General features: G+C 38.1%; 1 non-coding gene across 1 annotated transcript; it reads left to right on the forward strand.

Annotated features, from left to right (window-relative positions):
* The first annotated feature begins 2501 nt into the window (after positions 1 to 2501).
* On the forward strand, positions 2502 to 2607 carry LOC133306057 (small nucleolar RNA R71). The gene has a single exon (XR_009750837.1). It is a non-coding gene; the product is annotated as a small nucleolar RNA R71 (small nucleolar RNA).
* The last annotated feature ends 23650 nt before the right edge of the window (positions 2608 to 26257 follow it).

Here is a 26257-nt window from a genome sequence, read left to right on the forward strand (position 1 = left end):
GAGAGCATGCACCTTTGAAATGTGGCAGGTGCATTACATAGACCGAATGGCATTCGTCTATAAGCAAAGACTCCAAAATGGCAGGTGAAAGCTGTTTTCTTTTGGTCTTCTAGTGCCACTGGGATTTGGTTGTACCCAGAATATACATCCAAGAAACAATAAAAAGTGTGACCTGTCAATCTTTCCAACATCTGATCAACAAAAAGAAGTGGGAAGTGGTCTTTCCTTGTGGCAGCATTCAACCTCCGGTAATCCACACACATTCTCCAACCAGTAATGGTTCTAGTTGGAATAAATTCATTTTTCTCATTGTGGACTCCAGTGATACCTCCCTTTTTCGGAACAGTTTGCACTGGACTCACCCAAGCAGTATCCGAAATCGGATAAATCATACCAGCATCAAGAAGCTTCACAACTTCTTTCCTCACAACCTCCTTCATTGTTGGATTGAGCCTCCTTTGCGGCTGCCTTACTGGTCGAACTTCATCCTCCATGAGGATTTTATGAGTACAGAACGAGGAATTAATACCCTTTAAATCAGAAATTGACCCCCCTATGGCGGTCTTATGCTCTTTAAGCACTTCAACCAGTCTTGTCTCTTGCTCAAAAGACAATCCCTTATTAATGATAACAGGGTAAGTCTTCTCTTCACCCAAGAAGATATATTTGAGAGTTTTCGGAAGCTCCTTCAACTCTACCTTTGGTGCACCATCTTCCTTGTCAGAATCTTTCTTTTCAAGGACTTCAAACAACTCATTTTTTCTTCCTTGTAAGGAATCATTTCATGTGCTTGAAGTTCTTCCTCAGATTGTTGACTGGAAAATACCTATTCTTTCACTACTTGCTCTAGAATATCAAGACGAAAACAATCACCTTTATCAGAAGATTGTTTCATAGAGTCAAAAACATTGATGGTGATGGTCTCATCATTCATTCTTAACTCTAACCTGTCATTCTCAACATCGATCATGGCTCGAGCAGTAGCCAAGAAAGGTCTTCCCAATAATAGGGGCATTTCAGTACCCTCTTCCATGTCTAATACCACAAAATCAGTTGGGAAGATGAACTTATCCACCTTAACAAGCACATCTTCAATAATACCACTTGGTCTCCTCAAAGATCTATCAGCAAGTTGTAGAGAAACCATAGTGGGTTTTAATTCAGTAATTCTCAGAGATTTGCAAATAGATAATGGCATCAGATTAATACTTGCCCCAAGATCACATAGTGCTCTGCCAACATCAGTGTTACCAATAGCAATTTGAATATTGAAGCTTCCTGGATCACTGAGGTTGGGTGGAAACTTCTTTTGTATGATGGCACTACACTCTTCAGTGAGTGTTACTGTTTGGCACTCCTGCAGCTTATGTTTTCTTGACAACAAGTCCTTCATGAACTTGGCATAGTTTGGCATGTTAGCCAAAGCTTCAGCAAAAGGTATGTTCACATGTAACTTCTTGAAGATATCCAGAAATCTTGAATATTGTTGTTTCTGAGCATCTTTCTTGAACCTTTCTGGATAAGGTGCCATAGCTCTCACATATTCCGGATTCAGCTCAAATTTCTTCTTTTCAGCAATAGTTGGTAGCTCCTATTCTTTACCTTTCTGAACAGATTTCTCAACATTAGAAGGAATCACCACCTCTTTTTCTGGCTCTTCAACCGCCTTCAGTTTCTCATCAGCTTCCATATTTGTGTGTAACTTTTCTGGAGCTGCTACCACTTTACCACTTCTAGTTGTGATAGCCATACAATCCTCCTTGGGATTAGTAACTGTATTGCTCGGGAAGGTACCTGGAGTTCTGTCAGCCATTTGTTTAGCCAGCTGGCCAATTTGATTCTCCAAATTTCTGATGGAAGACTGCGTATTCTTGGTATTTTCCCGAGTCTCTTCCATAAACGCATTAGAATGTTAGGCCATTTGTCCCACTAGCTTCTCCAAATCAGAAGGTTCCTTAGCTGGAACTGGTGGAGGCTGCAAATAATTATTAGACTTGAAGTCCAGACCAGTTCCCTGCACCCTCCTCTGAAAATTATTACTCCCAGAAGGATAATTCTAATTCCTTGGAATATTTGGTGGCAAAGGTCTTTGGTCATACCAAATACCATTCACTTGCACCTGTTGAGGAGGATCATCAGACAGTAAGGTAGGACATTCATTAGATTCATGGTCTTCCTTGCAGTATTCACAAATAACTGAAGCAGCTTTAGCTTGGACGCTAGAGAGCTGCATTTTATCAAGCCTTGATGTCAAATTTGCCATCTGCTATGATAACAATTTATTTTCAGCCAATGCTGAATCATTGTTGTCTAGGTGAAGAATGCCTCTCTTAGGCTTAGATGACAACCCTTCATTTTCATTGGAAGCCATTCTTTCAATCAATTTAAGAGTCTCATTTGCTCTCATTGACTTAATGCTACCACCTGCTGCACCATTCAGAACCATCCGGATTTCTGGTTTACAACTGTTAAAGAAGATTCGGACCTGATCACCTTTGGTCATGGGGTAATGAGGACATCTTCTCATTAGATCTTTGAACCGGTTCCAGGCTGCACACATAGTTTCACCCTCAGCTTGAATGAAATTGGTGATATCATTCACCATTTGATTGTATCTTTCCATCGAGAAAAACTCCGCAAAGAACTTGTTTGATAAATTCTCCCATGAGGGAATACTTCTCGCAGGCTGCCTCTCCAACCAATTCAAAGCTTTTCCTTTAAGAGCAAAAGGAAACAGTCTCAGCCAGACTGCATCATTGGACACTTGAGAATGTTTAGTCGAGTCACAGATCATCAGGAATCTGTTTACGAACCTATGAGGGTCTTCATCATCCTCTCCACCAAACTGAGCTCTCTCCACCAAACGAATATTATCAGACTTGAGCTCCTAATTATTGTTGCCAACTTCAGGATGGACAATACTTGAATTGGGCCTGTTAAATAGTGGCGTCAGGATAGTGTCCATGAGTGGATTGTCTTCTTCATTGTTCCCTGCCATGATGTGTGTTTCTTCAGACAGAATTTCTGACTCGTTGAATTCAAGTTTCTTCCGAGCAAATTTCCTGTTTCTCTTTTCAGTTTTTGTAATCTCCAAATCAAGTGGAAATTCTGGCTCTTTACCTCGCATGCAACTCAGAAAAGAGATTAGTAGCACTATTCAAGAAACACAAAGAAATTAAAAATAAAAATAAAATAAAAGTCCAATCTTAAAAATCAAAATTAATTGATAAAAGATACGCCAGTGCCCGGCAACGGCGCCAAAAACTTGATGCTCACCGGCAAGTATACCGATCGCACAAGTAATATAATGATAAGAAAAGTTCGTCTCCACAGGGATTGTGATCGTATATCAATTAATAGTCCTTTCAAGAATTGGTGAGTTCAAATGGTTTTGACAATTACTGTCGATTTGTGTAAATTTGAGAACTGAAATAAAGGCTTGTTTTTGTAATTTTTGTATTGAATAAAAAAAATAAGAACAAAGATGAATTTTTGTAATTGAGAGAAAGAATTGTAGCCAGAGCGCACTCACCTTATGATCCCCACTTATTACTTTGGATTGATTTAAAAGTACTTATTCATATAAATACTCAGATAATTATCATCTAGAATTTATTAGTAAAATTTCAATCACTTGCAATTTAAAGCTTTAACCTCAATTGGAATTCTAATCCCTTAGTAACCCCTCATGAAAATTAAGCAATGAACACGATAATTCAAACATCTGCAATTAACATACGTCTATTCCTAGTACGCATATGAATTGTTACTTTACCCCCTTTCAAGATCAAGAACTCCAACATCCCTATTTAGGGTTCTAACCCTCAAACTATCATCAACTATTAGAGTGATCAAGTCTAATAGAGAAAACAGAAATTTCGCACGAGGTAAAGAGAAAGAAATTTATATAAACTAGTAAAAACAAACCAATACGTCGTAACAAGGGTTCACATAAGGTTTGTGACCCTAACTACAATAAAAAGTACTAGCCAAACATTATCATGGCTAAAAAATCAATATTCAATGTTACTTGGAATGAAAGAATGGACGAATAAAGATGAAGATGAAATTCTCTCTGGAGCTAGCAATCCTTGTTTCCCTTCTTCTCTGCCGTCAAAATCTGACCTTTCTGTCATAGAAACCCTGTTTTTATAACCCTTTTCTTCCTTTTTGCAGAATTGCCCTCTTGAAAAGCACGGGCTGTGACTTTTGAAAGTAGAATTGGCCTTGAAGGCTGAAACATGCGTGAGGGAAAAACAAAATTTTTCGCAAGCGGAACACACATGCATATCAAGATACATACTTTAAGACGTATGTCATACCTTGTTCGTGAAAACTCAAGATGATCAAGGTAGATCTGAAGGGTCCAGACCCTCTAACGTTGATCCACACCACCCGCGTCTAGATACAGGAACTCCTTCCAGTAAGGCTACCGATTGATCACCACAATAAGGCTTGCTATGCGCTCAGTGTGTGATGCAGGAGGCTAGGTAAAAGTGTTTAGAAGAGTGAAGTGTTCTAAGAGAAAACCTCACAAGGGGGCGCATAGATGAGTAGAGAAAGGCTTGGCTTTTCACAAAAAACTTAAGGAGGAACTAACTTCTTATTAAGCACACAAGAGGAGCCTTTTAAGTTTCAAAAACAAATCAGATTTTTCTCCCAAAAATCTGATCAAAGTGGCGCCTTATGGGGAGAGAATAAGTGGAGTTGTTGCATTTCAAAAATTGCCAACAACATCCCAGAATATTCTCATGAGACTAAGTTCAAAACCTAGTCAGAAATATGATCATGAATCATCATATATTCAGTTATATGGTGCGCCCCATATAGCCTAAAAGGTGACCAGATACATTTGAGTTAGTTGCATTTCAAACTTAAATCAACTCACTCAAATATTCTCCCAACAGACCGTATCTTCTGGAGCTGATTTTGATGATCAAATCTAGCCAAAATCAGCGCCCCATTATCCTTGGATTATGTCCAAAAGATCTCCTCCTGATATGTTCCAACAAGATCTCATCTTATCCTTTTGTTATGAAACAACTTTTCATAGCCAATTCAAATTCGAATTTCAAACATTTGAATTCAAACTTTCAAACACTTAAATTTTAAATTCAAATTCAAATTCTAAATTCAAATTCAAATTTCAAAAATCAAAATTCAAATTTCAAAATTCAAAATTCAAATTTCGAATTTCAAAATTCAAATTCAAATTTCAAAATTCAAAATTCAAATTCAAATTTCAAATTTCAAAATTCAAATTTCAAATTTCAAATTCAAATTTCAAAATTTAAACATTTGATAATTAATTTAACTAATTAAATTAATTAGTAATGTCTTGGACTATCCAAGCCCATTACTTTGATCCATGCGCCCTCCACCCTATCTGTGGAGTTCCAAACTACTTCTTGGGCTAATAACAATTGTTAGGCCCAATACCTTTAATGCTAGAGCATCTAGACAATTAGGTGTAGTGTGTGACCCATTAGGTCCAACATAGCCACTGACATAAATGGGCTTGGGCCCAATAAGCCCACAACCCATCTAATGACAACACAGAGCACTAGCAATGCTTTGTTGCCCCAGAATTAGTTAGATTAATGACTTGATCATCCTATTACACATATTTGGTTGCCGTATATATTTCATTTCATCTCGGTTACCTTCTCATAAAACCTAGGGTAAGGAAGCGTATCAACCCCTGCGGTTTAGGGTAAGCTTTATTCGAAATAGGGAATCTTCAATTTACAGACTCTAAAGGCAGATCATCTCATGATCTCTTTTACTATGCATAGATTCCCGAGTCCCTGTAAATGTCATCCCGATTTCTCCGATTTACAGATAACCTAATCTCTCACGGAGATTCGACGAATTCCTTCAGCTTATCACCCTAGCCATGTGTTCTTTCAGGACAAGCCCAACAGTATACCTATGATTCTCCATGTTTCAGGCAGACGAGATGCACAATCAAAGCATGCCTTCTAGAACACAGTCTAGGTAATAACTTCTGGTCTAAGGAAATACATACCCAAATATAAAGAGACTACTCTAATGATACTCTCTGTGAGAGTTCCTCATAGAGTCTCTTTGTGGGTCTGTTCAGTGCGAGCTATACCCTTATAGGTCCACCCACGACTTTAGCTAAGACATCTCCATATCTGTAGCTCATGAGGTCTTTACCTTGGATCCAAATACAAGTAGATAAGTCGTGCTAGTCTTACCTGAGATCACTGATCCCCATTCTCAGTGTCTCTAGACTAGGAACATAAAATTAGGAATAAACATGCAGTATCCTTGAATCCTCATGATCGTGATCTCATCACAGATACTCAAGAGATACCTATTTTATTCCAAGGGGTTTATCCAGTTACTCATATAAATATTAATAGTAATATTGAGACAAAATATGAAACAAGATAAATAGTGCTTTTATTTGCGACAATATAAAAGGTCTACATATGTCCTAATCTAATCAAAAGATTGTCTCTAGGACATCCATATACTAACAACTTTCGCAAACTGGCGCTCTCAGCGCCAGTTCCACGCCAAGAGCGTGGATGCTTCTGATTCTCCACGCTGTTAGCTTGCTATCCACGCTATGGGCGTGGGAAGAAGGATGATTTCACGCTGATGGCGTGAAATCCACGTTGTGAGCGTGGAAGCCTCTGGTTCTTCACGCTACAAGCGTGACATCCACGCTGTGAGCGTGGATCTTCACTTTGGCAAATCCTCATTTTGCTCCAGATTTGTTTGTTTTCCTACAAAGTAAGCATAAAATCAGTCGAACAATTCTGAAATTGGAATTTAAGCAAAGCAACAATAAACGTTGCCTTTTCACTGAGAATTAACCCATAATCTTTCTCTTTTGGCTTGAAATTACCCATGTGCTGAAGGCACATCAGTGTTACACCAGACTTCCCACAATAAAAGCACTTCAACTCATATTTTGGCCTACACCAGCCTCTGGACTTGTCACGACCCCGGCTCTTGCTACAACCCTGTCAAGTAGGTTATCAATCATGTCCCTGACCGGACTGGGGGCCATCAGCTCCTCCTACTTGACTGTCTGTAGAATTTGACCTCGGACCTTCCTCTATTATCAATCACGTTCACCTTAGATGTGCTGGTTACACCTCGTTCCCTCATCATGGACTCTTCATTCAGGAGGTTATCTATCACGGCATCCATCTTCAATTTTCCATCAGGAGCCGAGTTTCTTAATGTCACCATTAGAGTATCTCAGCTTTCTGGCAGCGAGCTCAACAACAACAGTTTCGTCAGACTAATGCAGTCAAACACGTCAAAGGGATTGATGGGACCAGTTTCGTCAAGTATTATTGCAAGACTACTGGTCCATGTCAAATTCTACAGACAATCAACTAGGAGGAGCTGACAGCACCCAGTCCCGTTAGGGACATTAATGGCACTCTCACTTTACATCAGATCCATGTGTGCCAGTCCCGTCAAATACATTGATGAAACCAAATCAGTTAAATAAAACTAATCCCGTCAAAGTGTTTGACAGTATCTATCTTTTACATCCTACATTTTTTTTCCTTACATACTATATCAATTTGCAGAATTCAATTAGAATTTTATTTTGAACTTTTTATCCTTTTGGTAGAAATATTTTTTTTAAAGTTACTACGTAGTTATTTTAAGTAACTATAATAGAATTAAAGTAATTCTAGATTACTGTAAGCATTAATTAAGTTTTATTATGCTAATAAAATAACTTGAAAAATAATTTAATTGAAATAATTTATTTCGACACAACTTATGTTTATATCTTCAGTACAAATAAAATTAAAATAAAATTATGTATTTATAAGTAATTTTAAATTATTATATTGAATATAAAAATAAAATTTTAAATAAACAATTTTAAAAGCACTGAAGTTTGAATGTTAACAATTAATTAAACTAATAGTTATACAATTGTAACGAGAGATAACTTGGATTAATTTCTAAAAATTAAATGAAAATAGAGTAGGTAAAATTTTCAATTAAATTATTTTTCAAGTTATTTTATTAGCATAATAAAACTTGATTAATGCTTAAAGTACTCTAATAGGACTTTAGTTACCTATAATAACTACGTAGTAACTTTAAAAAAATTATTCCTAACAAAAGTATAAAACAATCAAAACATAATTCTAATTGAATCCTCCAAATTGATATATGTAACACCCCGTGTAAACCAGGTGTATTAAACATGTAAATTATAATAAGCTCAGCTCAATAAATGCAGAAGCTAAATTTTTCCGATTATGAAAATTATCATATTAATCAAGTGGATTTACTTATTCTTTTTTCAAAAACTGTCTGTATGTAAATTGTAATAAATAACTACACTAATAACCTCATAATATAAATAATGTATCAAGTCATGGAACTACAACACGTTGACCAAACATGTCCTGATACAATAACACAAATCTAGTCTGAATAAATACAGCTTCTTCAAATGTGACATGGACAACCCTCATACTCACCAAATAAAGCAACATAATCAACAAGTCATGTCTCAAATACAATAGCCATGAAACATAACAGCAAGGCATAAATCATAATAATATGGCAAGGTGCATGCATCATCTCAACTCAACTCTGAATTTCTGCCACTATTGACCTCTGGAACGGATGAGCCCAGTAAGGAAGCCAGGAATGCTAGAACTAGACAAACAAACTGCCATGGAATCCCAACTGGCCATCTTGATGAATGAGGTGAAGAATCTGAAAGTTGATCAAGAACAACCAAGCATGGAAGTTTTACAACTCATAGCAACTGAGAGTGAACCATGCTCCGCCTGTGGTGAGCTTCATGATTCAACAGACTGTCCATCTACTTCCTTGGTGTGTTATGCAGAAAAATTCAGGAATAGAAACTTCACCTAGGCCAGAGACAACCAGACTGCAGGAAGCAACAACAATCAAAATCCTAGAGGAACCATAGTGAAGGATCAGAACCATAATCCACAACGGAGACCACCCATGAACCAAAGACCATACAACAATCAACAGCAGCAGTATCGACAAGGCAGAAGCAATGGGAATGAAGCATATGAACCACAGAGAAGAACCAATTATGCTCAATTCCAAAGAGATGACCAACGCATCAACACCCTGGAAAGTTATGTCAAAAAATATGTTACCAGGAACGATCCTATGGTCAGAAACATTGAGTCCCACCTGGGACAGATAGCTGCTGACCTTGACACCAGGACATTTACCAGGGGATACTGAAGTTCCCTCAACAACCTCCCTAGAAATCTGAGAGGTTAGTTACATGTCTAGCTAAAGACATTAAACTAAGCACTGACTGGGAGGCAACCCAGTGGATACCTTTGCCCTCTAACAAAGAGCAAAGTTTTGGGGTGATTAACCTTAACCACACAGCTCCTAAAATGGAGGGAACGTTTGATGTTCAACTCCAAATCCAAATAAAATACGTTACGTTCCATTCCAGGAACGTAGTTTTGGGGTGGTTCAATAACCACACATTCCCATATTTATTACTCTCTAAAAAAATATTTGAGGTTATTTACATTTAATTTTAATTGCACACACCTTCATTTGCAATTTTTAATTAGTATTTCTTTACCATGCAATTTATGTTTTGAATTCTTTTATTAAGTAAGCTTGCATTTTATCTATTAGGAATTAGTTTATTATATAGGTAAAAGACAAAGGAAACGTTCCCTGGCTTAGGAGATAAGAGTGACAAGGACACCTTCCCTCCTGACTCACTTACGTATACACAATCATTATCAAATCTGCACTCATTGCAAATTTTGAAAACGTGCCCTGAAAAAGCAATTGTCTCCTTAGCCATTAATGCAACTGCTTCTACCCTATTTCCCTCTCTCCCACATTTCTAACCTAAACCGTTCCACCTCATTACCACCATCAGTAGCAGTTGAATACCACTCACCCTGACCGTTCGTTCCATAACGTTCCCATTCCATCACCTCCTCAACTCCCTGTCTTTAACCTCCACATCCTGAAGAACCCTTCATTTTCCCTCCTCTGCATGCTTATTTAAACTCATCTCCTTTCTTTTTCAATCTTGACCATTCTCTGCTAAACTTAGAAACTTTCATTCTTATTCTCACTTCCGTCTACATTCTACCCTAAACCCTTCATCCTTCCATAACCATGACTAAACTGTCAGTAACAGTTACTCCTGTGGCCAGCTGTGACCAAGAGCCCGAAATCACTGAAGAGGTTGTTCATCTCAACCCAGAGAGGAACATCACCATGAAAGACAAGGCTCATCTTCCTTCCTTTGTGAAGAAAGCCTTGACCAGCCTGAAATGGTTTCTGTTTGCCACTGACGAACGAGAAGTCAATATCTCGTTGGTAGGAGAGTTCTTGTACCATGCCAAGAGGCTTCCTAAGGATAACACCCAGGATGAGGTAACCGTTAGGGGGAAGAAAGTTTCATTCTCCCTCTCTGCCATCACGGAAGTACTCCACCTCCCCACCATTTCCAAATGCCCGTATCATGAATACATCGATAGCAAGGATGTATCGAAGTTCATTGCAGACGTGAAGAACCTGATAGCCATCCAGAATCTCGTCTACTCCAAAGGATCCCTCTGCAAGGGAAGCATGAGGGACGAAGCCAGGTTCTGGGCTTTGTCTGCCAACTCTAACCTCACTCCCTCCACCCACGATGCCACTGTCAAGTGAGCACTCCAGGTGCAAATCTACTACATTATGAGGAACATTTCTGTTGATGCAGTACCCCTTATCTACGGCAGTTTGAAGAAAGAGATAAGGAAGACTACTGTCTGTCTTTCCTGCCTGATTACAAAGCTCTGTTTAAGAGCTGGAGTAAAGACTAACGATGACAACGAGTTGGTGGTACGTCTATCATCGATTCAAAGACCTGGAGTAACCTGAGGAGCACCTACATTGAGACTCGTGAACCAGTCCCAGAGGCATTTAGGCCACTGATACTGATGATTTTGATGAAGAAGAGGGCCTTGAGGCCCCAAAAAAGACAACCACAAACTCCACCCCTTCAAAATCATCCACTTGTGCCTACACTTAGGCAAGAAGAACCGTTCCACCTCCCACCAAGGTGAAGAAGGAAGCCCCTGCTGCTACTGAGAGCAAGCAGGGAAAAAAGAAGTCCCCTGCCAAAGCTCCCCCAAGAAAGGGGGAACGCTCCAGTCAGAGGCTGAAGAGAACCTTCAGCAACACAAAAAGACCAGAGGGAGCATCCTCTGAGAAACCTATCACCCTTTCTGACAAGGAAGGGGACAGTGAAGACAATGAGCTTATCTCAAAAAGGCGGAAGACTAGAGGAACGTCCAAACCTGTTGCTAGGGAAACTTCCCCAAGTAGCTCTGCTAACTCATCTTCCGACGTTCTGTCCCCTCCATCATCACCTGCTCATTCTTCACCACCACCAGTGATACAGCAACCCTCTCCTAGGCAACAAGAAGAAGAGGGAATGAAAGAAACAGATGCAGCACCTGCTGCAGAAGAACAGGTGGCTGAGCAAGAGGCTCAGCCACAAAAGAACCTTGATAAAGGAAATAGGATTCTTGTTGAATCCCCTAAAAAGAAAAAGCCAATTGTCCCCAGGCAACTTAGTCTAGGAGGACCCCTCTCTTGCCCCATCATCCGTCCCGATACTTCTGGGGACGAGGCCATTGCTAGGGCTCTGGCAGAAGAGGAGGGCATGGAAGTCCCTCTACTGATGGAGGAACAAACAACAACTGCCCCCTCTTCCTCAAAAATACAGGAGGTTGCTGTCAGGCAAGCATCTGAAGGACCTCCAGCTTCTGACAACATCAACCAGAAGAAGAAAAAGCCATTTTCCCCCATTCTAGCAATCCTCATTGTCTCAAGGAGAAAATCCCAGATAGGGATTGCTGAACTGTTTGAAATGTTGGGGAAGAAGATGGAGAAGTTGCTTCCTGAAACTCCATCCGTTCCCCAGATCAACATGACTGATACCACTGAAGAGCTGAAGGCTCTTAAAAACAGAATGGATCAACTCTCTTCTGCTGTCAACAAATTCCAGGAACAACACAGAACAGAAAGAGAGCAGCTCCTTAACACCATCAGAGACAACATCAACAACATCAGGGCTGCACCATCTGTACCAACCTTGCAAGCTGTCAGGGACGAAATCAAGAAAGCATCTGAATCCCTGTAACTTTCTTACTCACTGCATAACACCAGAGCTGAACTACAGCTTAAGAAAATCCTCCTCAAAAATTCTGAGGAACGAACAGAAACAAAAGAAGCTCTCAAGACTTTTGGTACTTATTTGGAGGGGAAAATCACTCAGCTGGAACACCGAATGCTGGATGTGGAGGGACAGCTGGTGCACATCCACAATGGTAGGATAATCATGAGAACCACCATTGTGCACCTCACTGCTGTGATCAGTGAACTAATGAAAGAAGCTGAGAAGTGGCTCCCTGAAGCTGAAGTAAGAAGACTAAGAGAACAGTGACACGAGCTGTCGAACTCGCGCAAATTAAAAATTAATTCTTTAGGGTTCAGGAAATTTTTGTAGTAAAGTGCAAACCCTAAGTCGTCTCAGAATGAAATTGTTTGGGTAAAAATTGCTTATGATGACAGAAAATAAAAGGGGGGTTTGTTTTGATTTCAGTTTGATAATTTAAAAAGGCAGAATGTAAAATTGGATGTAAAATTCGTAATTAAAAATAACCAACCTAAGGTTTGGGTTCCATGGACGTCTTTCCTCGGATAAGAAGATATCAGAATCGTGATTGATTTGTCAATCGAATCAGAATCCTTATTTCCAATTGACAACCCTCTCTAAGCAATCGCTTAGCATTTGATCAAAGACGATGCTTCTACTCATACAATCGCAGAGTATCAGCCCGCTTGATTTAAGGTCATAGGGTCAATCAACCTAATCATCAAATCTGATGATTAATCCCTTTCCATAATCGCAATCGCGAACCTCAGATTGAATATCCACGATCGCACAATATCAATCTGAGTTGGGAGGGAAAACAAAACTGATTTGAAATAAACGCAGATCCTCAAGACTAACCTATGGAATCCATTACCCTTAGGTTGATTAAAAGGTTCTTAGCCTCGCATGGCTAAGGTAAACATAATTCAAAAAAATAAGAAGAAGAAGAAAAAGATGAACGCAATTGAATAAAAACTCAGAGAGAACTTCTCTATTGTAAAAACCGACTACCAAGAGTTTCCTAGAGTCCCCTTTAAATAGCCGTCACGCAGGACGGCTAGGGTTTCATCGCTTCAGCCCAAACATAAAATAAAAACCGAATAAAATAAAATGAAACAATAAAACTTGGCTTTGGGCCACTTAAGTAATTGGGTTTTAATTTAAATTACAAGCCCAATAGTCAAACAAAACTTCAGCAAAACGCGTCCAACTTGGCGTCCGAAATCTACCAGCTTCCACTCCGAATTCGGCTTCGAGCTCTTCATAAGAATTGTATATCTCTGTGTTATCTGAAAAACCCAACAAGAACTGAGTCAATCCGACAACTATGGACCGAGATATGGCCAAAATACAGAAGTAACGTAAAGCTGAAAAATTCTGACGAAAATAAATTAAACCCAATCAAAAACTAAAAACCTAAATTAACTCTAACAATCATTATTTTATTCAAATAAATCCTAAAAATACTAATCAAGAGTAACAAATAAGTGTAACAAAATATGTGTTATCAAACAGCTCAGCAGGAAACCACCCACACAGGAGGAACGTGATGGTGAGAAGAATTCTGACCTGGGCAAGAGACGTCATTATTGAAAAGGAGAAAGGTCCTCCTATTTTTGCTTATTTCCCTATTTATTGCTTTCTTTTATTTCCCTTTATTTCCTTTTCTATTCCTTAGTGTAATTGTAATATTTTTTTGAAATAGAAAAATCTTTTTGATCAAACAGTTTGAAGCATACATCTCATTTATAGTATTGTGGTTGTGAAACTTTGAATAACCAATGGCATGAAACACAAAGTCACTAAGTAATCATTCTTATTCTTACTCTGAATGCTTGACATAGGAAAGGTGAAATGAATTTAATCTTCAGATTTTTGAAGAATGCTGATCTGCGTGAACTAAAACTAGTGAGGAACGAAAAATGCCAAACACTTACTCATGGGAGCGTTCTTGAGGTGTCACCACAATGAAACTTCTAAACTTGCCTTGATACTGTAAGTACTGCTGAAGAACAGGTGAATTTCTCTAACAAGGATCGAACCACCAAACACTAACCCCCTCACAATCATGCAAACACTTCCGTTCCCATTCACACCACAACTGTATCCACACACTCACACTCATTCACAGGTCAACAAAAAGGAGCAAGGAACAAATCCAGAATGAGCACAAAGGACAGAAAGAAAGAAAAAAAGCAAATGGGAAAAACCATTCAAAAGAATTCAGAAGAAAATACCAGAAAAGCTTCCTCCAAAAGAGGAGAAGAAGGTACAAAAGACAAGGTGTTCCCTAGAACAGAAAAGTCCATCTCTGAAGCATAAAGAACTATTCATTGACTCAAAACTTATGACCATTCTATTTTTAAAAACCCTTCCATCAGTCCTTTTCACAAAGATCCTTGACATGGAAGACACCTGCACTTCTTAGGAAAGAAGCAGATAAGCAAGTTTGAATAATCACATCCAGGAATGGACAGAGAAACACCAAGCCCTGAGTGATAGTGAGACAGAAGATCAACAATCATCACTTACTTGGGAACAAATTCTTTCTACTCATCACCTGTAGAAAGTAGTTCAATCTTTGAAAAGTTTATGATTACTTGCTGGCTCAAGTTTCTGAAGTTGAGCTATTCTTTGAAATTGAGCAGCCTAAGCCACTATTTCTAAGTTGTTTGAGGACAACCAACAGTTTAGTTTTGGGGTGTTGATGGGACGGAAATTCGTGCTCATCTAAGCCCATTTTTTATGGAAAAATACCATCTGTTCCCTCATCTGATGAGCAACTTTAGCACTAAAAGCATATGTTTTATATTTTTATCACAAAAATACAGTGGGGAACAGAAGGTGACGTAATCTTTGGAAAATATATAAAAAGGGGAACGGATTTGGAACATTAATTACACTTGCTTCACTCACTCAATCTTTCTAACCACTTTTCAGGAAACGTTGAAAAAAAGTTTCCAATTAAGCATAAGTGGGAAACACTCAACCAAGGAGAAAGGTGCACAACAGGGAATAAACGGTTCCTATTGGCCGAAAAGGAAAGCAAGGCATGAGGGAAGTCAGAAGGAAAGAAAAATCTCAACAAAAATCTTCCCATCCAGCCACGTTCGCCCCTCAAAGCACTTTTTACACTGCCCCTTTCATGCAGTCAAGAAACTGACTCCAAAGAATTTACAAGCTTGCCATTCGCTCTTCTACCAATAAATAGGGCGTTCCAGCACGAAGACATCCATCGAATTCCTAAGGGATTGAATTCCTTAAGAAGAGATCACTTAGTTTATTTTTGTAGTTTTTATTTGTATAGTTTTAACTTTAGTTAAGTGACAACACTTCTTCTTCTTTCTGTATCACTCACTTGAGACTCCTCACGAGCAACAATCATTTTTCATTTTATTGTAATCAATTTGTTTTCATTTAAATACAAGTGTTATTTCTCTCTTTTCCACTCGTTATCTCTGAACTGAATCTCGAGTCTATGGAACTTCAGTTTGGAATAATTATGTTTAAACTAGTAGCCATGGGCTAAACTATCTGTGGAATGGAAAACTGCAAAGTTCTTAAAAAGTTATTTTCGAAACTCTTGTATTACAGCTTTTGTGTTTCTCTGGTTAAGTGTGCTATATTCGTTGTGTATCTTTGGAAATCGAACACATACTGAGAAAGGATTTTCCATAAGGAAGAGATTTCAAACAGCTTAACCAGAGGGGGAATGCAGTACTATGGAAACAGTATTGTTGGTTGCCTTGGGAATAAGGGACCACTTCGTTCATTTTAAGGTTCTGCACTAAGTACCCGTTAGAGTCAAGGAAGCCATAAGAATATGGAAACTTGTGAGCCATCTAGTCCATAAGCTGACGAATCAGACGTTGGTAGAAAGAAAACTGGAACAAATATATAAGTGTTGAGTCTTGAGTAGAGAAAATAACCATTTAAGAATGGAGCAGTGGATCTGTTCCTTCTGTTATTATTGTTTTTAAACCATCCACCATGTTGTCTCTTGATTATTGTTATTACTTTTTGTATTTTTCTTCTTTATTTAATCTTGTATCTATAAAACTCTCATGAATATTGATGATCCTTCCCTAAACAAGAAGGATAACTTACATAACGAAGCGGTGAACTATTTGCTGTCTGATTGAACCTACTGTCATTGAGGAACGTTGTCAAGACAGTAGGGAACGTTTGACCAAACAGGTCAATTACTAACTTTTCTTTTCATTTTTATTCTTTATAAAACAATATAAGACACTAATTAGAGTTCTATCCTCGTGGGAACGATAATCTGGGCATAATACTCCCATTTATTACTTGATGCGTGCACTTGCGCACTTGGGTTAAACTAAGAGAACAACTGTGTTCTTCCTTAGTGAACTGAGGAACGTTTTCATCATAATACACTTTTCACCCAATAGCTTTTGAACACCTAACAAGTTTTTGGCGCCGTTGTCGGGGATAGATACACTAACTTTTGTCCATATTATTGTTTTAAGTACATACATACTCTGTATATTTGATTTTCATTTTTATTTTTGTCACATATCCTGCTGATTCATACTATCTGTTTTATGGTTTATGAGTGAAGAGTCTGAAACAGATTCTCCCCACTCCACTAAGATACCTGAGTTCTTCTTTGACCCTGAGCTAGAACGCACTTTACATAGAAAGAGAAGAAATCTCAGGGAAAATACGTTTGAAAACATGGCTGATCATAACAATAACAATGATGAAATCCCTCATGAACAAAATTTTAGAAATTTAACTACCGCTTTATTTTTAATGAAACAAGATCAACTTCTTTAACTACCGCTTTATTTTTAATTCTAGGAGACTTTGAAGGAAAAGTCTCAATATTTGACAATTCAACATTAAGAGTAGAACGGGACGAAGACTCACCATTCTTCCTCTTAAAATAAGCATCAATGGTAGCACTCTTTCCCATAATAATCACCTACAAAGAGCATGAATTATTCCATGACTAAGAGCAAAAAGTATAAAAAAAAAAGACTTACTATCAGCTGCGAAAGCCTTGAGAGTTAATGGTGAGCGATTAATGATATGGAATGGATGGGAAGTTGAGAATGAAACAAAAGAATAGCGAAATTTGGCGAAGGAGAGAATAGCAGTGGCGAAGAAGGAATTAGGGTTAACAAAAAATGTGTTTGGCAAGTGAGAAGCGGGAAGAATACAAAAAATTAAAAAAAAATCATAAGATATTATTTTACTAAAAAATAAAAAATAAAAATTTATTAAAAAAAAGATTATTTCTTAAAAAATACGAATTGAGTTTAGAAGCTTATAGGCTATGCCTGCTAGAATAGACTTATGACCCATTTACATCCCTACACGCAGGTACAGGGATCGAGTTTTCTTTTAGGGATTTTTACTTTTTTATTTGAACGGGTTAATTTTTTTGGACAAACAATCCACTACTATTTTCAAAATGATATTTTATATATATAATTTTTTTCAAGTTCGAAGGAGGGGCGGGGACCAACCCTAACCCCCCTAGATCCTCCCCTGGTTGACTTGAAAACTGATGAACCGATACTTGACTGGTTCTAGTTAGCCAATGAACCAACCATGCAATAGACCCAGGGGAACATGTTTGACTTGGTCTATTTTTGACAAAACCAATGTCTTGGTCGGTTTTTGTTAACTTGGTCGGGTCATGCATATTTTTGTTTTTTAAAAAAGTAAAGCGAAAAATTTAATTTTTTATGCAAAGACTAAATGTAAAATCCTTAAGTTGTAGCGCAACATTTTCAATTAACATATACACATATGAATCACAAAAAAAAAAACACAATTAGACATTTAAACTTAAGAAGAGTGAAATTGAAATGAAAAGTGAAAATACTGAGTCGAATTGAAATTTGAAAGCATAGGAGATAAGGGGAAGAGCTAATTTAAAATTTGAAAATTGATATTAATTTTATTTTTAATAATGACCCTATGGATATTTTTTTTTGAATTCCTAAGCCCGAAAAAATAAATTACAAAGATGCAAGAGTTCTATAGTTACGAAAAGCAAGTAAATGCTCATCCAGTAAATTGATCATTTGAGGATGAGTGTAAGAACTCGCACCGTTAATTAAGGGAATTAAGTAATTAATTATGTTAAATTAGGAAATGATTCCATAATTGACCCTAATAATTATTAAGAGACTTTAATAATTATGATAAGTGATTAAGAATGCTGAAAGTCGATTTTCGGAAGAAAAGTGCAGATACCGGTTCTGCTAGTCGGTATAAATGCGTACCGAAAAAGTATCCCGAAAAATTATAATAAGGGGATGATAATTACTAGAATAATATGTAGGACTTGTAAAATGAGTTTCAAGTCAAAATAATGAGAACTGGTGCTAGAAACTGATACTGGCTATGAAAAGCATGTACCGGAAAGGTGCTCCGAAAAATATAATAAAAATATGATAATTCTTGTAAAATTGAGTAGGTTAAGAATCCTGAGTTTGGGATTAAAATGCTAAGCATAGCAATTAAAGTTAATACTGTGTGTTTTATTGTTAAACCGCTATAAATACTCTTCTTAGGGCACACAACCCTAGAAAACAGACTTTGAGCGTGAGTTCTTTGTGGTGGCTGACCAGAAATGCTCTCGTTGACCTTCTTCACCATTTCTTGAGCAAGTATTCACCTTTGATGCTTGTTTCATCATTCTAAACACTTGGTGAGGGTGAGAGTTAGCCTTAGGGACTGTATTGTTGGTCATTTTCTGAGTTTGAAGGGTTGTGTGAGGAAGTTTTGGTTCTGACTTGGTGGTTTTGGGTTGAGAGAAGCCTTGTCATGGCACTTGGAGGTCCAAGTGGTGGCCTTTGGTGTTAAAGAACCAACCTTTGTGATGCTATTTTCGTGCACATCTCTGAGTCAGACTTGAGGGGCTGTGTTAGAGCTCTAAGAGCATCTCCATTTTCTGAGTTTTAGCTTGTGGTATGATCATCAACCTTGAACTTGAGTTTTTATGCTTAAAAGGGAAACCTTGATGCATGTAATGGGCTTAAGATCATAACCTAACATGGGGTAATGTCAAACACACCTGGAAATGCATGTTTAGGCTTCTGTAATCGGTAAAAATGGAACCTTTCAAGGATATCTTCGCGAAATGCTGAAATTGCATTCTGTCGCGAAATATCCGGATATTTGCCCGTGAAATATCCGGATATTTTCCCGTGAAATATCCGGATATTGATATCCGGATATGGGGATCTGGATATCCGGATATTGGATATTGGATATCAGGATATGTCCCCGAGGAATATCTGGATATTTCGTGATTTCGTAGAACAGTAGTTGTGTTGTGTGTACAGTAGACTATTGGGGGTTTGTGGACCCTAGATTGATGAAGTTGAACTTCTGTCATTAATGAACTAAGTCAGAATCTTGCGATTAAGGGCTTATGGCTTGTGTGAAGCCTTAAGACGTAAAACGTAATGGAAAGGCGTTGTCTTTAAGTTGTATGCTTGTGGTGCATGTTTAATGATATACTATTGGTCCATAACAGATTGTGATACTGCTGTGTTTGGACCTTGAGATTGTGGACTCTTGGCATTGGATAGTGAGCTTGCAAGGTAAGCTTTCGTGTCCTCGGTTTAGCTATGTTATTGTTCCACCATGTCCCATGGGGGTATGGTTATATGCATGATGTGTTACATGCTTTTGATGTTTTGGAAATGCTATTGAGCTGTTATATGCTAGTGCCTTTATGATATGCATGTGGTGTTCCACCTATACGGTAAGCCTGAGTATGGGGTACATACAAGATGGTGAGGCTGTGGGTGAGGTGCAAGCGGTGTTCCTTGTACTACGTGTGGGTAATAGACGTATTCCTGCATTTCTCTGGCCAGTAGAATAGTTTAAACACACATGGCATGAATATCTATTGCACTGCATAGTTTTGGAACTAATATTGATATAAATGCTTTTAGAACTTATATTGCACATGTAAGTGAGCTTGGGGTGGAAGATCCTTGAGGACCCCTTGTCTTACTGAGATTTCTAGTTTAGAGATCTCACCCCACGTTTGGGGAATGCTTATTTCAGGATCAGGTAATGTGGGGGTTGAGGCCCCAGGCGGCAGGAGGCCAGAGCTGAGTTAGATATTGACGATATTATATGCTGACATGTTGGATGCTGGATATGCTTGCTGCTTTTATGCTTTTAACTTCTTTATGACTTTGGATTATTTATGTTGAGACTTGGCCATTTATGCTGTTGATTTTGTGAGCATGGGGATTGTCCATGCCACGTAGACTTGTTATGTCTTGTTTCAATTAGAGTTGTATTAATGTATCAGGATATTGTCCGGATTACGTGATGTAATGTCGTGACTTAGATACTCACTTTATATTTATATATGGAAGTATTTCAGTAGATGTCTTATTGCAATTTACATACAGGAGATATTTTTATGAAATTGATTAAGTAATCAACTTGACTAAGTATAATGACGTCATAATTGGAAAAGAAAAAGATATTCCGCATTTTTAATTAAGTGCAGCTTAATACGATAGTATGATAACATTACCGGTATACACGGGGTGTTACAATGAGGCTAGTTGAAGATGATAATACCTTTTTCCATGCCAAGACTTTATTTTACAAACTAGTTCGCATAATTATTATCAGACATAGTTTTGGATAATTATGAATAAACATAAATATGGATTTAGCTAGACAATTTAGAAGTTATTATGAAGGAATTTTGAGTACAGAATATAAATTTATATATATTTATCTGGGTTATGCGGTTCAACCAGTGACCCAATGTGAATACCTAATTTTCTCCCAAAAATTTAAAAATTTCAAAAACAATTTAAACTGTGAACCCGTATTTTAAAAAAAAAAAAGTAATAATAATTAAATAGTAAAAAAATAGAAGAAAAAAAAGAATGATTGAGGAAGAGCGTCAGCATGCTGAAAGTGACTTTGCTCCCCATTGTTAAAGCCAAAACAAAAGAGATTAATGCTGGTAAACATAATTATGCCAAAGAGAGGCAAACATTTGAAACCTAAAGAAAGGACCTTGAAGAACATACACCATAGGGGATGGGTCAATGCTTTCTTTGCACAAAGGAAGAGTAGCATGTGTGATACAAGCTAACCAACCACCAATGGGATGGAGTAGAGGAGAATCAAGAAATCATATTAGGCTGAAAGATATACAATGATATATACTCGGGAGGAAAACAGAAGCTGGGGAAGGGGGTTTGGTTGGCTGGTCCTTCAGGCTATAAAAAGAAAATATTGAGAAGAGAGGATGAAGGGAAGAGAAGCAAAGTAGTTCATTTTGGAGATAAAAAAATATAGCAAATGGGGAGGTTGGATCCTGATTAATATACTAACAAAATAAGAAGGAAGCGAGTTAGTAGACAAAAGGAAAGTTTGGAGAAGAGTGAGAGATCCAAAGGGGAGTCTTGTGGGTTCATCTTCATCATACCCCAAATATGTGTAAATCGCCAGCCACCACGCTTCAGATTTCATCTCCACTGCAAGTACATCCTCTCACGAATCAGTCACACCACCTCTGTAAGTCCAAATAGTCCAAGCCTCATATGTGGTTTGTTACATAAAAATTGGTTCAGCTCACTATATTTCTATTTTCTTTCCAATATCATGATCAATATTTGCTCGATGAAAAATGATTTAGCCCACTATATATGAAATGGTTACATAACGTATTGATATAAGATTTTTTTATTCAATGTGTTGAAGTGAAGATTTGAAATTTAAATTATTCAAACTTATTGTTCTGTTTTAAAGTTGTTAAAATTGTATATCTAGTTTATAAGAACTGTATTGATAGGATCACTTCCTAGTTTATCTGGTTCTGGTACTAGAAAATAAGGAAATAAAGTTTATTACTGATGTATATATATCCTCTATTGAGGTGAATTAAAAAATGAAGCATTGTGTTTGTTTCTGGAATACATTTTTTGACATGTTATCAAGAGTAATGTTCTGATCCATCTAATTGTGAAGTCCCATATTGTTCTCTTGTTTTTTATTTACCCACCCTCTCGTATCCCATTTTTTAACTCTCGTACGTATGTCCAATTTTTTTATTTTTTTTTACATTTTTCGTATCTGTATTCTCCGCTTTTGTCCTTCTCAAATCCCTAATCACCTTCTTAAAGGAAAATTCCATCTCTAACAACCCCGTGATTTCTTCTTCTCCCCAGGCCATATCTTCTTTTTCTCCCCAGAACATCATCTTTCAGCAAGAGCAATATTCCCTCCCTATCACCATTGTTACGACACAAACTATCACCTCTGGTCCGAACTGATGGATATGCGTATTGGTGCTCGCAATAAAGGTGGCTTTCTTACCGGTGACACCTCGAAACCGCATTCTGATGACCCCAACTATGATGCTTGGGTTATTGATAACAAAAGGGTTAAGGGTTTGATCATTGATTCCATGATTCCACCCCTCATGCAACACTTCCTTTGCCTTGAAACTGCACAAGAAAGTTGGGATGTGGCCAAGTGAACTTTCTATTATAGCTCTGACGAAACATGCCTCTTTGAACTCAACCCACGTTTTTTTCACACAAAGCAACCGGATCGGCCGCTCTCTGCATATTGCAATGAGCTTCTCTCCATCTTCCAGGAGATTGATCATCGCCTTGCTACCTAGGATGACACAGTTGCTGGTGTACTTCACTTGCACTCTGCCATAACCCATCTTTGGGTCCATATTTTCCTCAAAGGCCTGGACTTTGAATTTGATCAAGTTCGTGGAGAGATTTGGTTCAAGGTCCAAAATTTGGATCTTAAAGGTACTTATGCATGTATCCAACGTGAAGCTCAATAAGGCCTCACCATGGGGCATCCTAAACCTCTTGAAAGTTCTGCTTTATTAACATTTCTCCTTCATTAGGGGTCTAATGCTTCTTCTAGTCGCAACCGTACCGAGCGACCCTATTACATCTATTCTCTTTATGGTGAGAAAGGGCACTCTCAACAAAGTTGTTTTGAGTTAATTGGCTATCCCGATTGGTGGGATTTCACTAAACGACCTTGCAAGAAAACCCCTGGGAAAGGCCTGCTCTCAGCCTCCGATGGAACTCCTCCTCTACCTTCTGCCAATGTTGCTTTCGCTAGAATTTTAGGTAAGCCACATGCTTTCTCCACACTTTCTTAAGAAGTTATTTCCTAGGTTGTTTACTATTTTGAATAGAGATGTATTCCAATGTAATATCTCTGAATTGGCCAAGAGCCATCGTATCCTTTTTACTCCAAGTTTTAATAAAAGTTATATTCCCTTTCAAGTAGTGCATTCTGATGTTTAATGTCCTGCCCAAGTTCCCTCTTTTTCTAAAGCTCTATATTATGTGTCTTTTATTGATGAATGTATCTGTATGACTTGGGTGGCACTTTTAAAACATAAAAATGAGGTTTTTTTTTCTACTTTAAAACAATTTTTCCATATGGTCCATAAACAGTTTCTATCTTCCATCCAAACTCTTCAATCTGATAATGGCACTGAATATGTGAATAACTCTTTCATTTCCTTTCTTCAAACTAATGTAATTAGGCATCAAACTTCTTGCACATACACACCTCAGCAAAATGGCTTGGCTGATAGAAAAAATAAACAATTGTTGGAGGTTATGAGAGCTTCTCTTTTTGATATGAATGTACCTTGCTCCTACTGGGGGGACGCTGTTACTTCTGCAACTTATTTAATCAATCAAACACCTTCTAGTGCCCTAGACTTTTGTACCCCTCGGCAAAAACTTGAGTCTTTTTTTTCTATCCCCCATCTTCCCAATCTTGAGCCACAGGTGTTTGGTTGTACTGCTTATGTCCATGTTCCTAAAGTTTGAAGAAATAAATTAGATCCTTATGCAAAAAGGTGTATTTTTGTTGGTTACTCTGACTTCCAGAAAGGGTATAGATGTTTTGATCCAGTTCTTCATAAGCTACATGTCAGCTTGGAAGTTTCGTTTAGGGAATCTGTCCTTTATTACTCAGGGGGAGTATCTCCTTCTTTTTCTCAGGGGAAGACTCATATGGGTAATATTGGAGAAGAAGATTTTTTGGCCTACATTCCAACAGTCCCTGCTGTACCAGAGTTGGGTATTGCACCACCTACTGTCCTTGATGCAGAATCTGATCCTTTACAACTAGCTACATCACCAACACCAACATCTATAACTGAGGAATCATCTATGGATGTCTATGAATCACAACTCGGTCCAAATAAAGAGGTAAATCCTAACTCTAATCCCATTACTTCAATTGAATTCCCTAACCACACATCCCATTCTTCTAACCCCCCATTAGACAGTCACAAAGAAGTACCAAAGGCATCCCAAAATCACTCTATGAACCTGATCCCAAGTCCAAAGTCAAATATCCTATAAATAATTAAGTGTCTAGCCATAGATTATCCAAATCATATGCTTTGACTACTGATTTATTGTCTAGTATATATATTCCCAATTGTGTGTAGGAGGCATTGGACAACCTAAAATGGAAAGAAGCAATGAATATGGAGATGGAAGTGTTGTAAATAATAATTATTTAGTTATTATTTAGTCATTTATTTGTTATTTTGGGCCAAGCCCATTAGGTCAAAATTAGGTCAAGTATTCTCTATAAATAGAGAACCCTTTGTACAGATTATTCACAATTCAATTATATTTCAAATACCCTTTTCTTTCAAGTTGGTATCAGAGCTCTCGATCCTGAGGGCTCTGCTTCCGCAATTACTGCTTCTCTTTTCCTCCTCTCGCCGCCAATCAGCCGCCACCGGAAATTTTTTTCCGGGGACCTTTTTTGGACCGAGAGGACATGTTTTCAAACCTTTTTTCTCTGATCTATCAGTCTGTGGACCTTTTACAATCAATTGACGGCCAGATCTCTTAAGAACGACTCAAACCCACTACTGTTCATCACTGGAACAGTACTTTCTGGTGACCGTTTGGAGTCCGCTCAGCCACAGAAGGGACCGCCACATCCGGACGACCTCACGGTTAAAATCCCAGCTACGGCGGCCACCGCACGCGCTCCCACGCGCTTCCACACTCCCGGCGAGTGAGGCCCACTCGCAGACACCTCCACCAGCGCGTGGAGGCGCGTGACTACTTCTTTCCAGCTCCGGTCAACAGCATTTTGATCGTCTCTTCATCCTCTTTCTAGATCTGTGATTTTTTCTCAGATCGGACGTCGTTTGGTATTTTTTCCGTATTTTTTGGATACTTGGTGCTATTCTTTGACAAGTTTTGTGCAGTATGGCCTCTTCTCAAAGGAGTTCTTTTACCAAGTTTTCTGATGGTGCATCTTCTAGAAGAGATGATCGATGGTGTTCTTATTGTAAAAGAACAGGTCATATCAAAGATCTATGCTTTCGCCTCCATGGAAAGCAAACTGTCTTAGAAAAGATGGCAAGGTTGCGTGGTCAAGCTCATTTTACTTCCTCTGAAATAACTCCTGCACCTAATAAGACCCAACCTGCATTTCGTCCAGATGAGTTGGAACGACTCTGAACCATTCTTGATTCTATGAGTAAGCCATCTGATACTAGTGCTTTGACTATGACTGGTATGAGCTCCAAAACTTATTATTTCCTTTCTTCATGTAATGATTTTAAACATTCTTGGGTTGTTGATTCTGGTGCTACTGATCATATGGCTTGTTGTGCTGACTCATTTACTTCTTATCATCCTACCATTGGAACTCATACAATAGCCGTAGCTGATGGCTCTCACACATCAGTTGCGGGTTCTGGTGACATAAACTTACTGCAATACTTACATCTTAAGGATGTTCTTCATGTTCCTAAACTCTCCACGAATCTTCTTTCTATTCATAAAATTACAAAAGATTTGAATTGTACTGTAACCTTCTATCCTACCCATTGTGTTTTTCAGGATCTCGCCACGAGGAAGACGATTGGTAGTGCTAAAAAGCAAGGTGGGTTGTACTATCTGGTGTCACAATCTCCTGCAAATAAAGTAACAGATCACATCTTGATGTCTCATGGTCAATCAACTGCTGATTCTTTGATTTGGCTTCATCATAAGCGCTTAGGTCATCCTC

The sequence above is a fragment of the Gastrolobium bilobum genome, unplaced genomic scaffold (genome assembly GCF_033153095.1).
Source record: "Gastrolobium bilobum isolate Gb01-03AN ecotype WA unplaced genomic scaffold, APGP_CSIRO_Gbil_v1 utg4933, whole genome shotgun sequence".
Taxonomy (NCBI): domain Eukaryota; kingdom Viridiplantae; phylum Streptophyta; class Magnoliopsida; order Fabales; family Fabaceae; genus Gastrolobium; species Gastrolobium bilobum.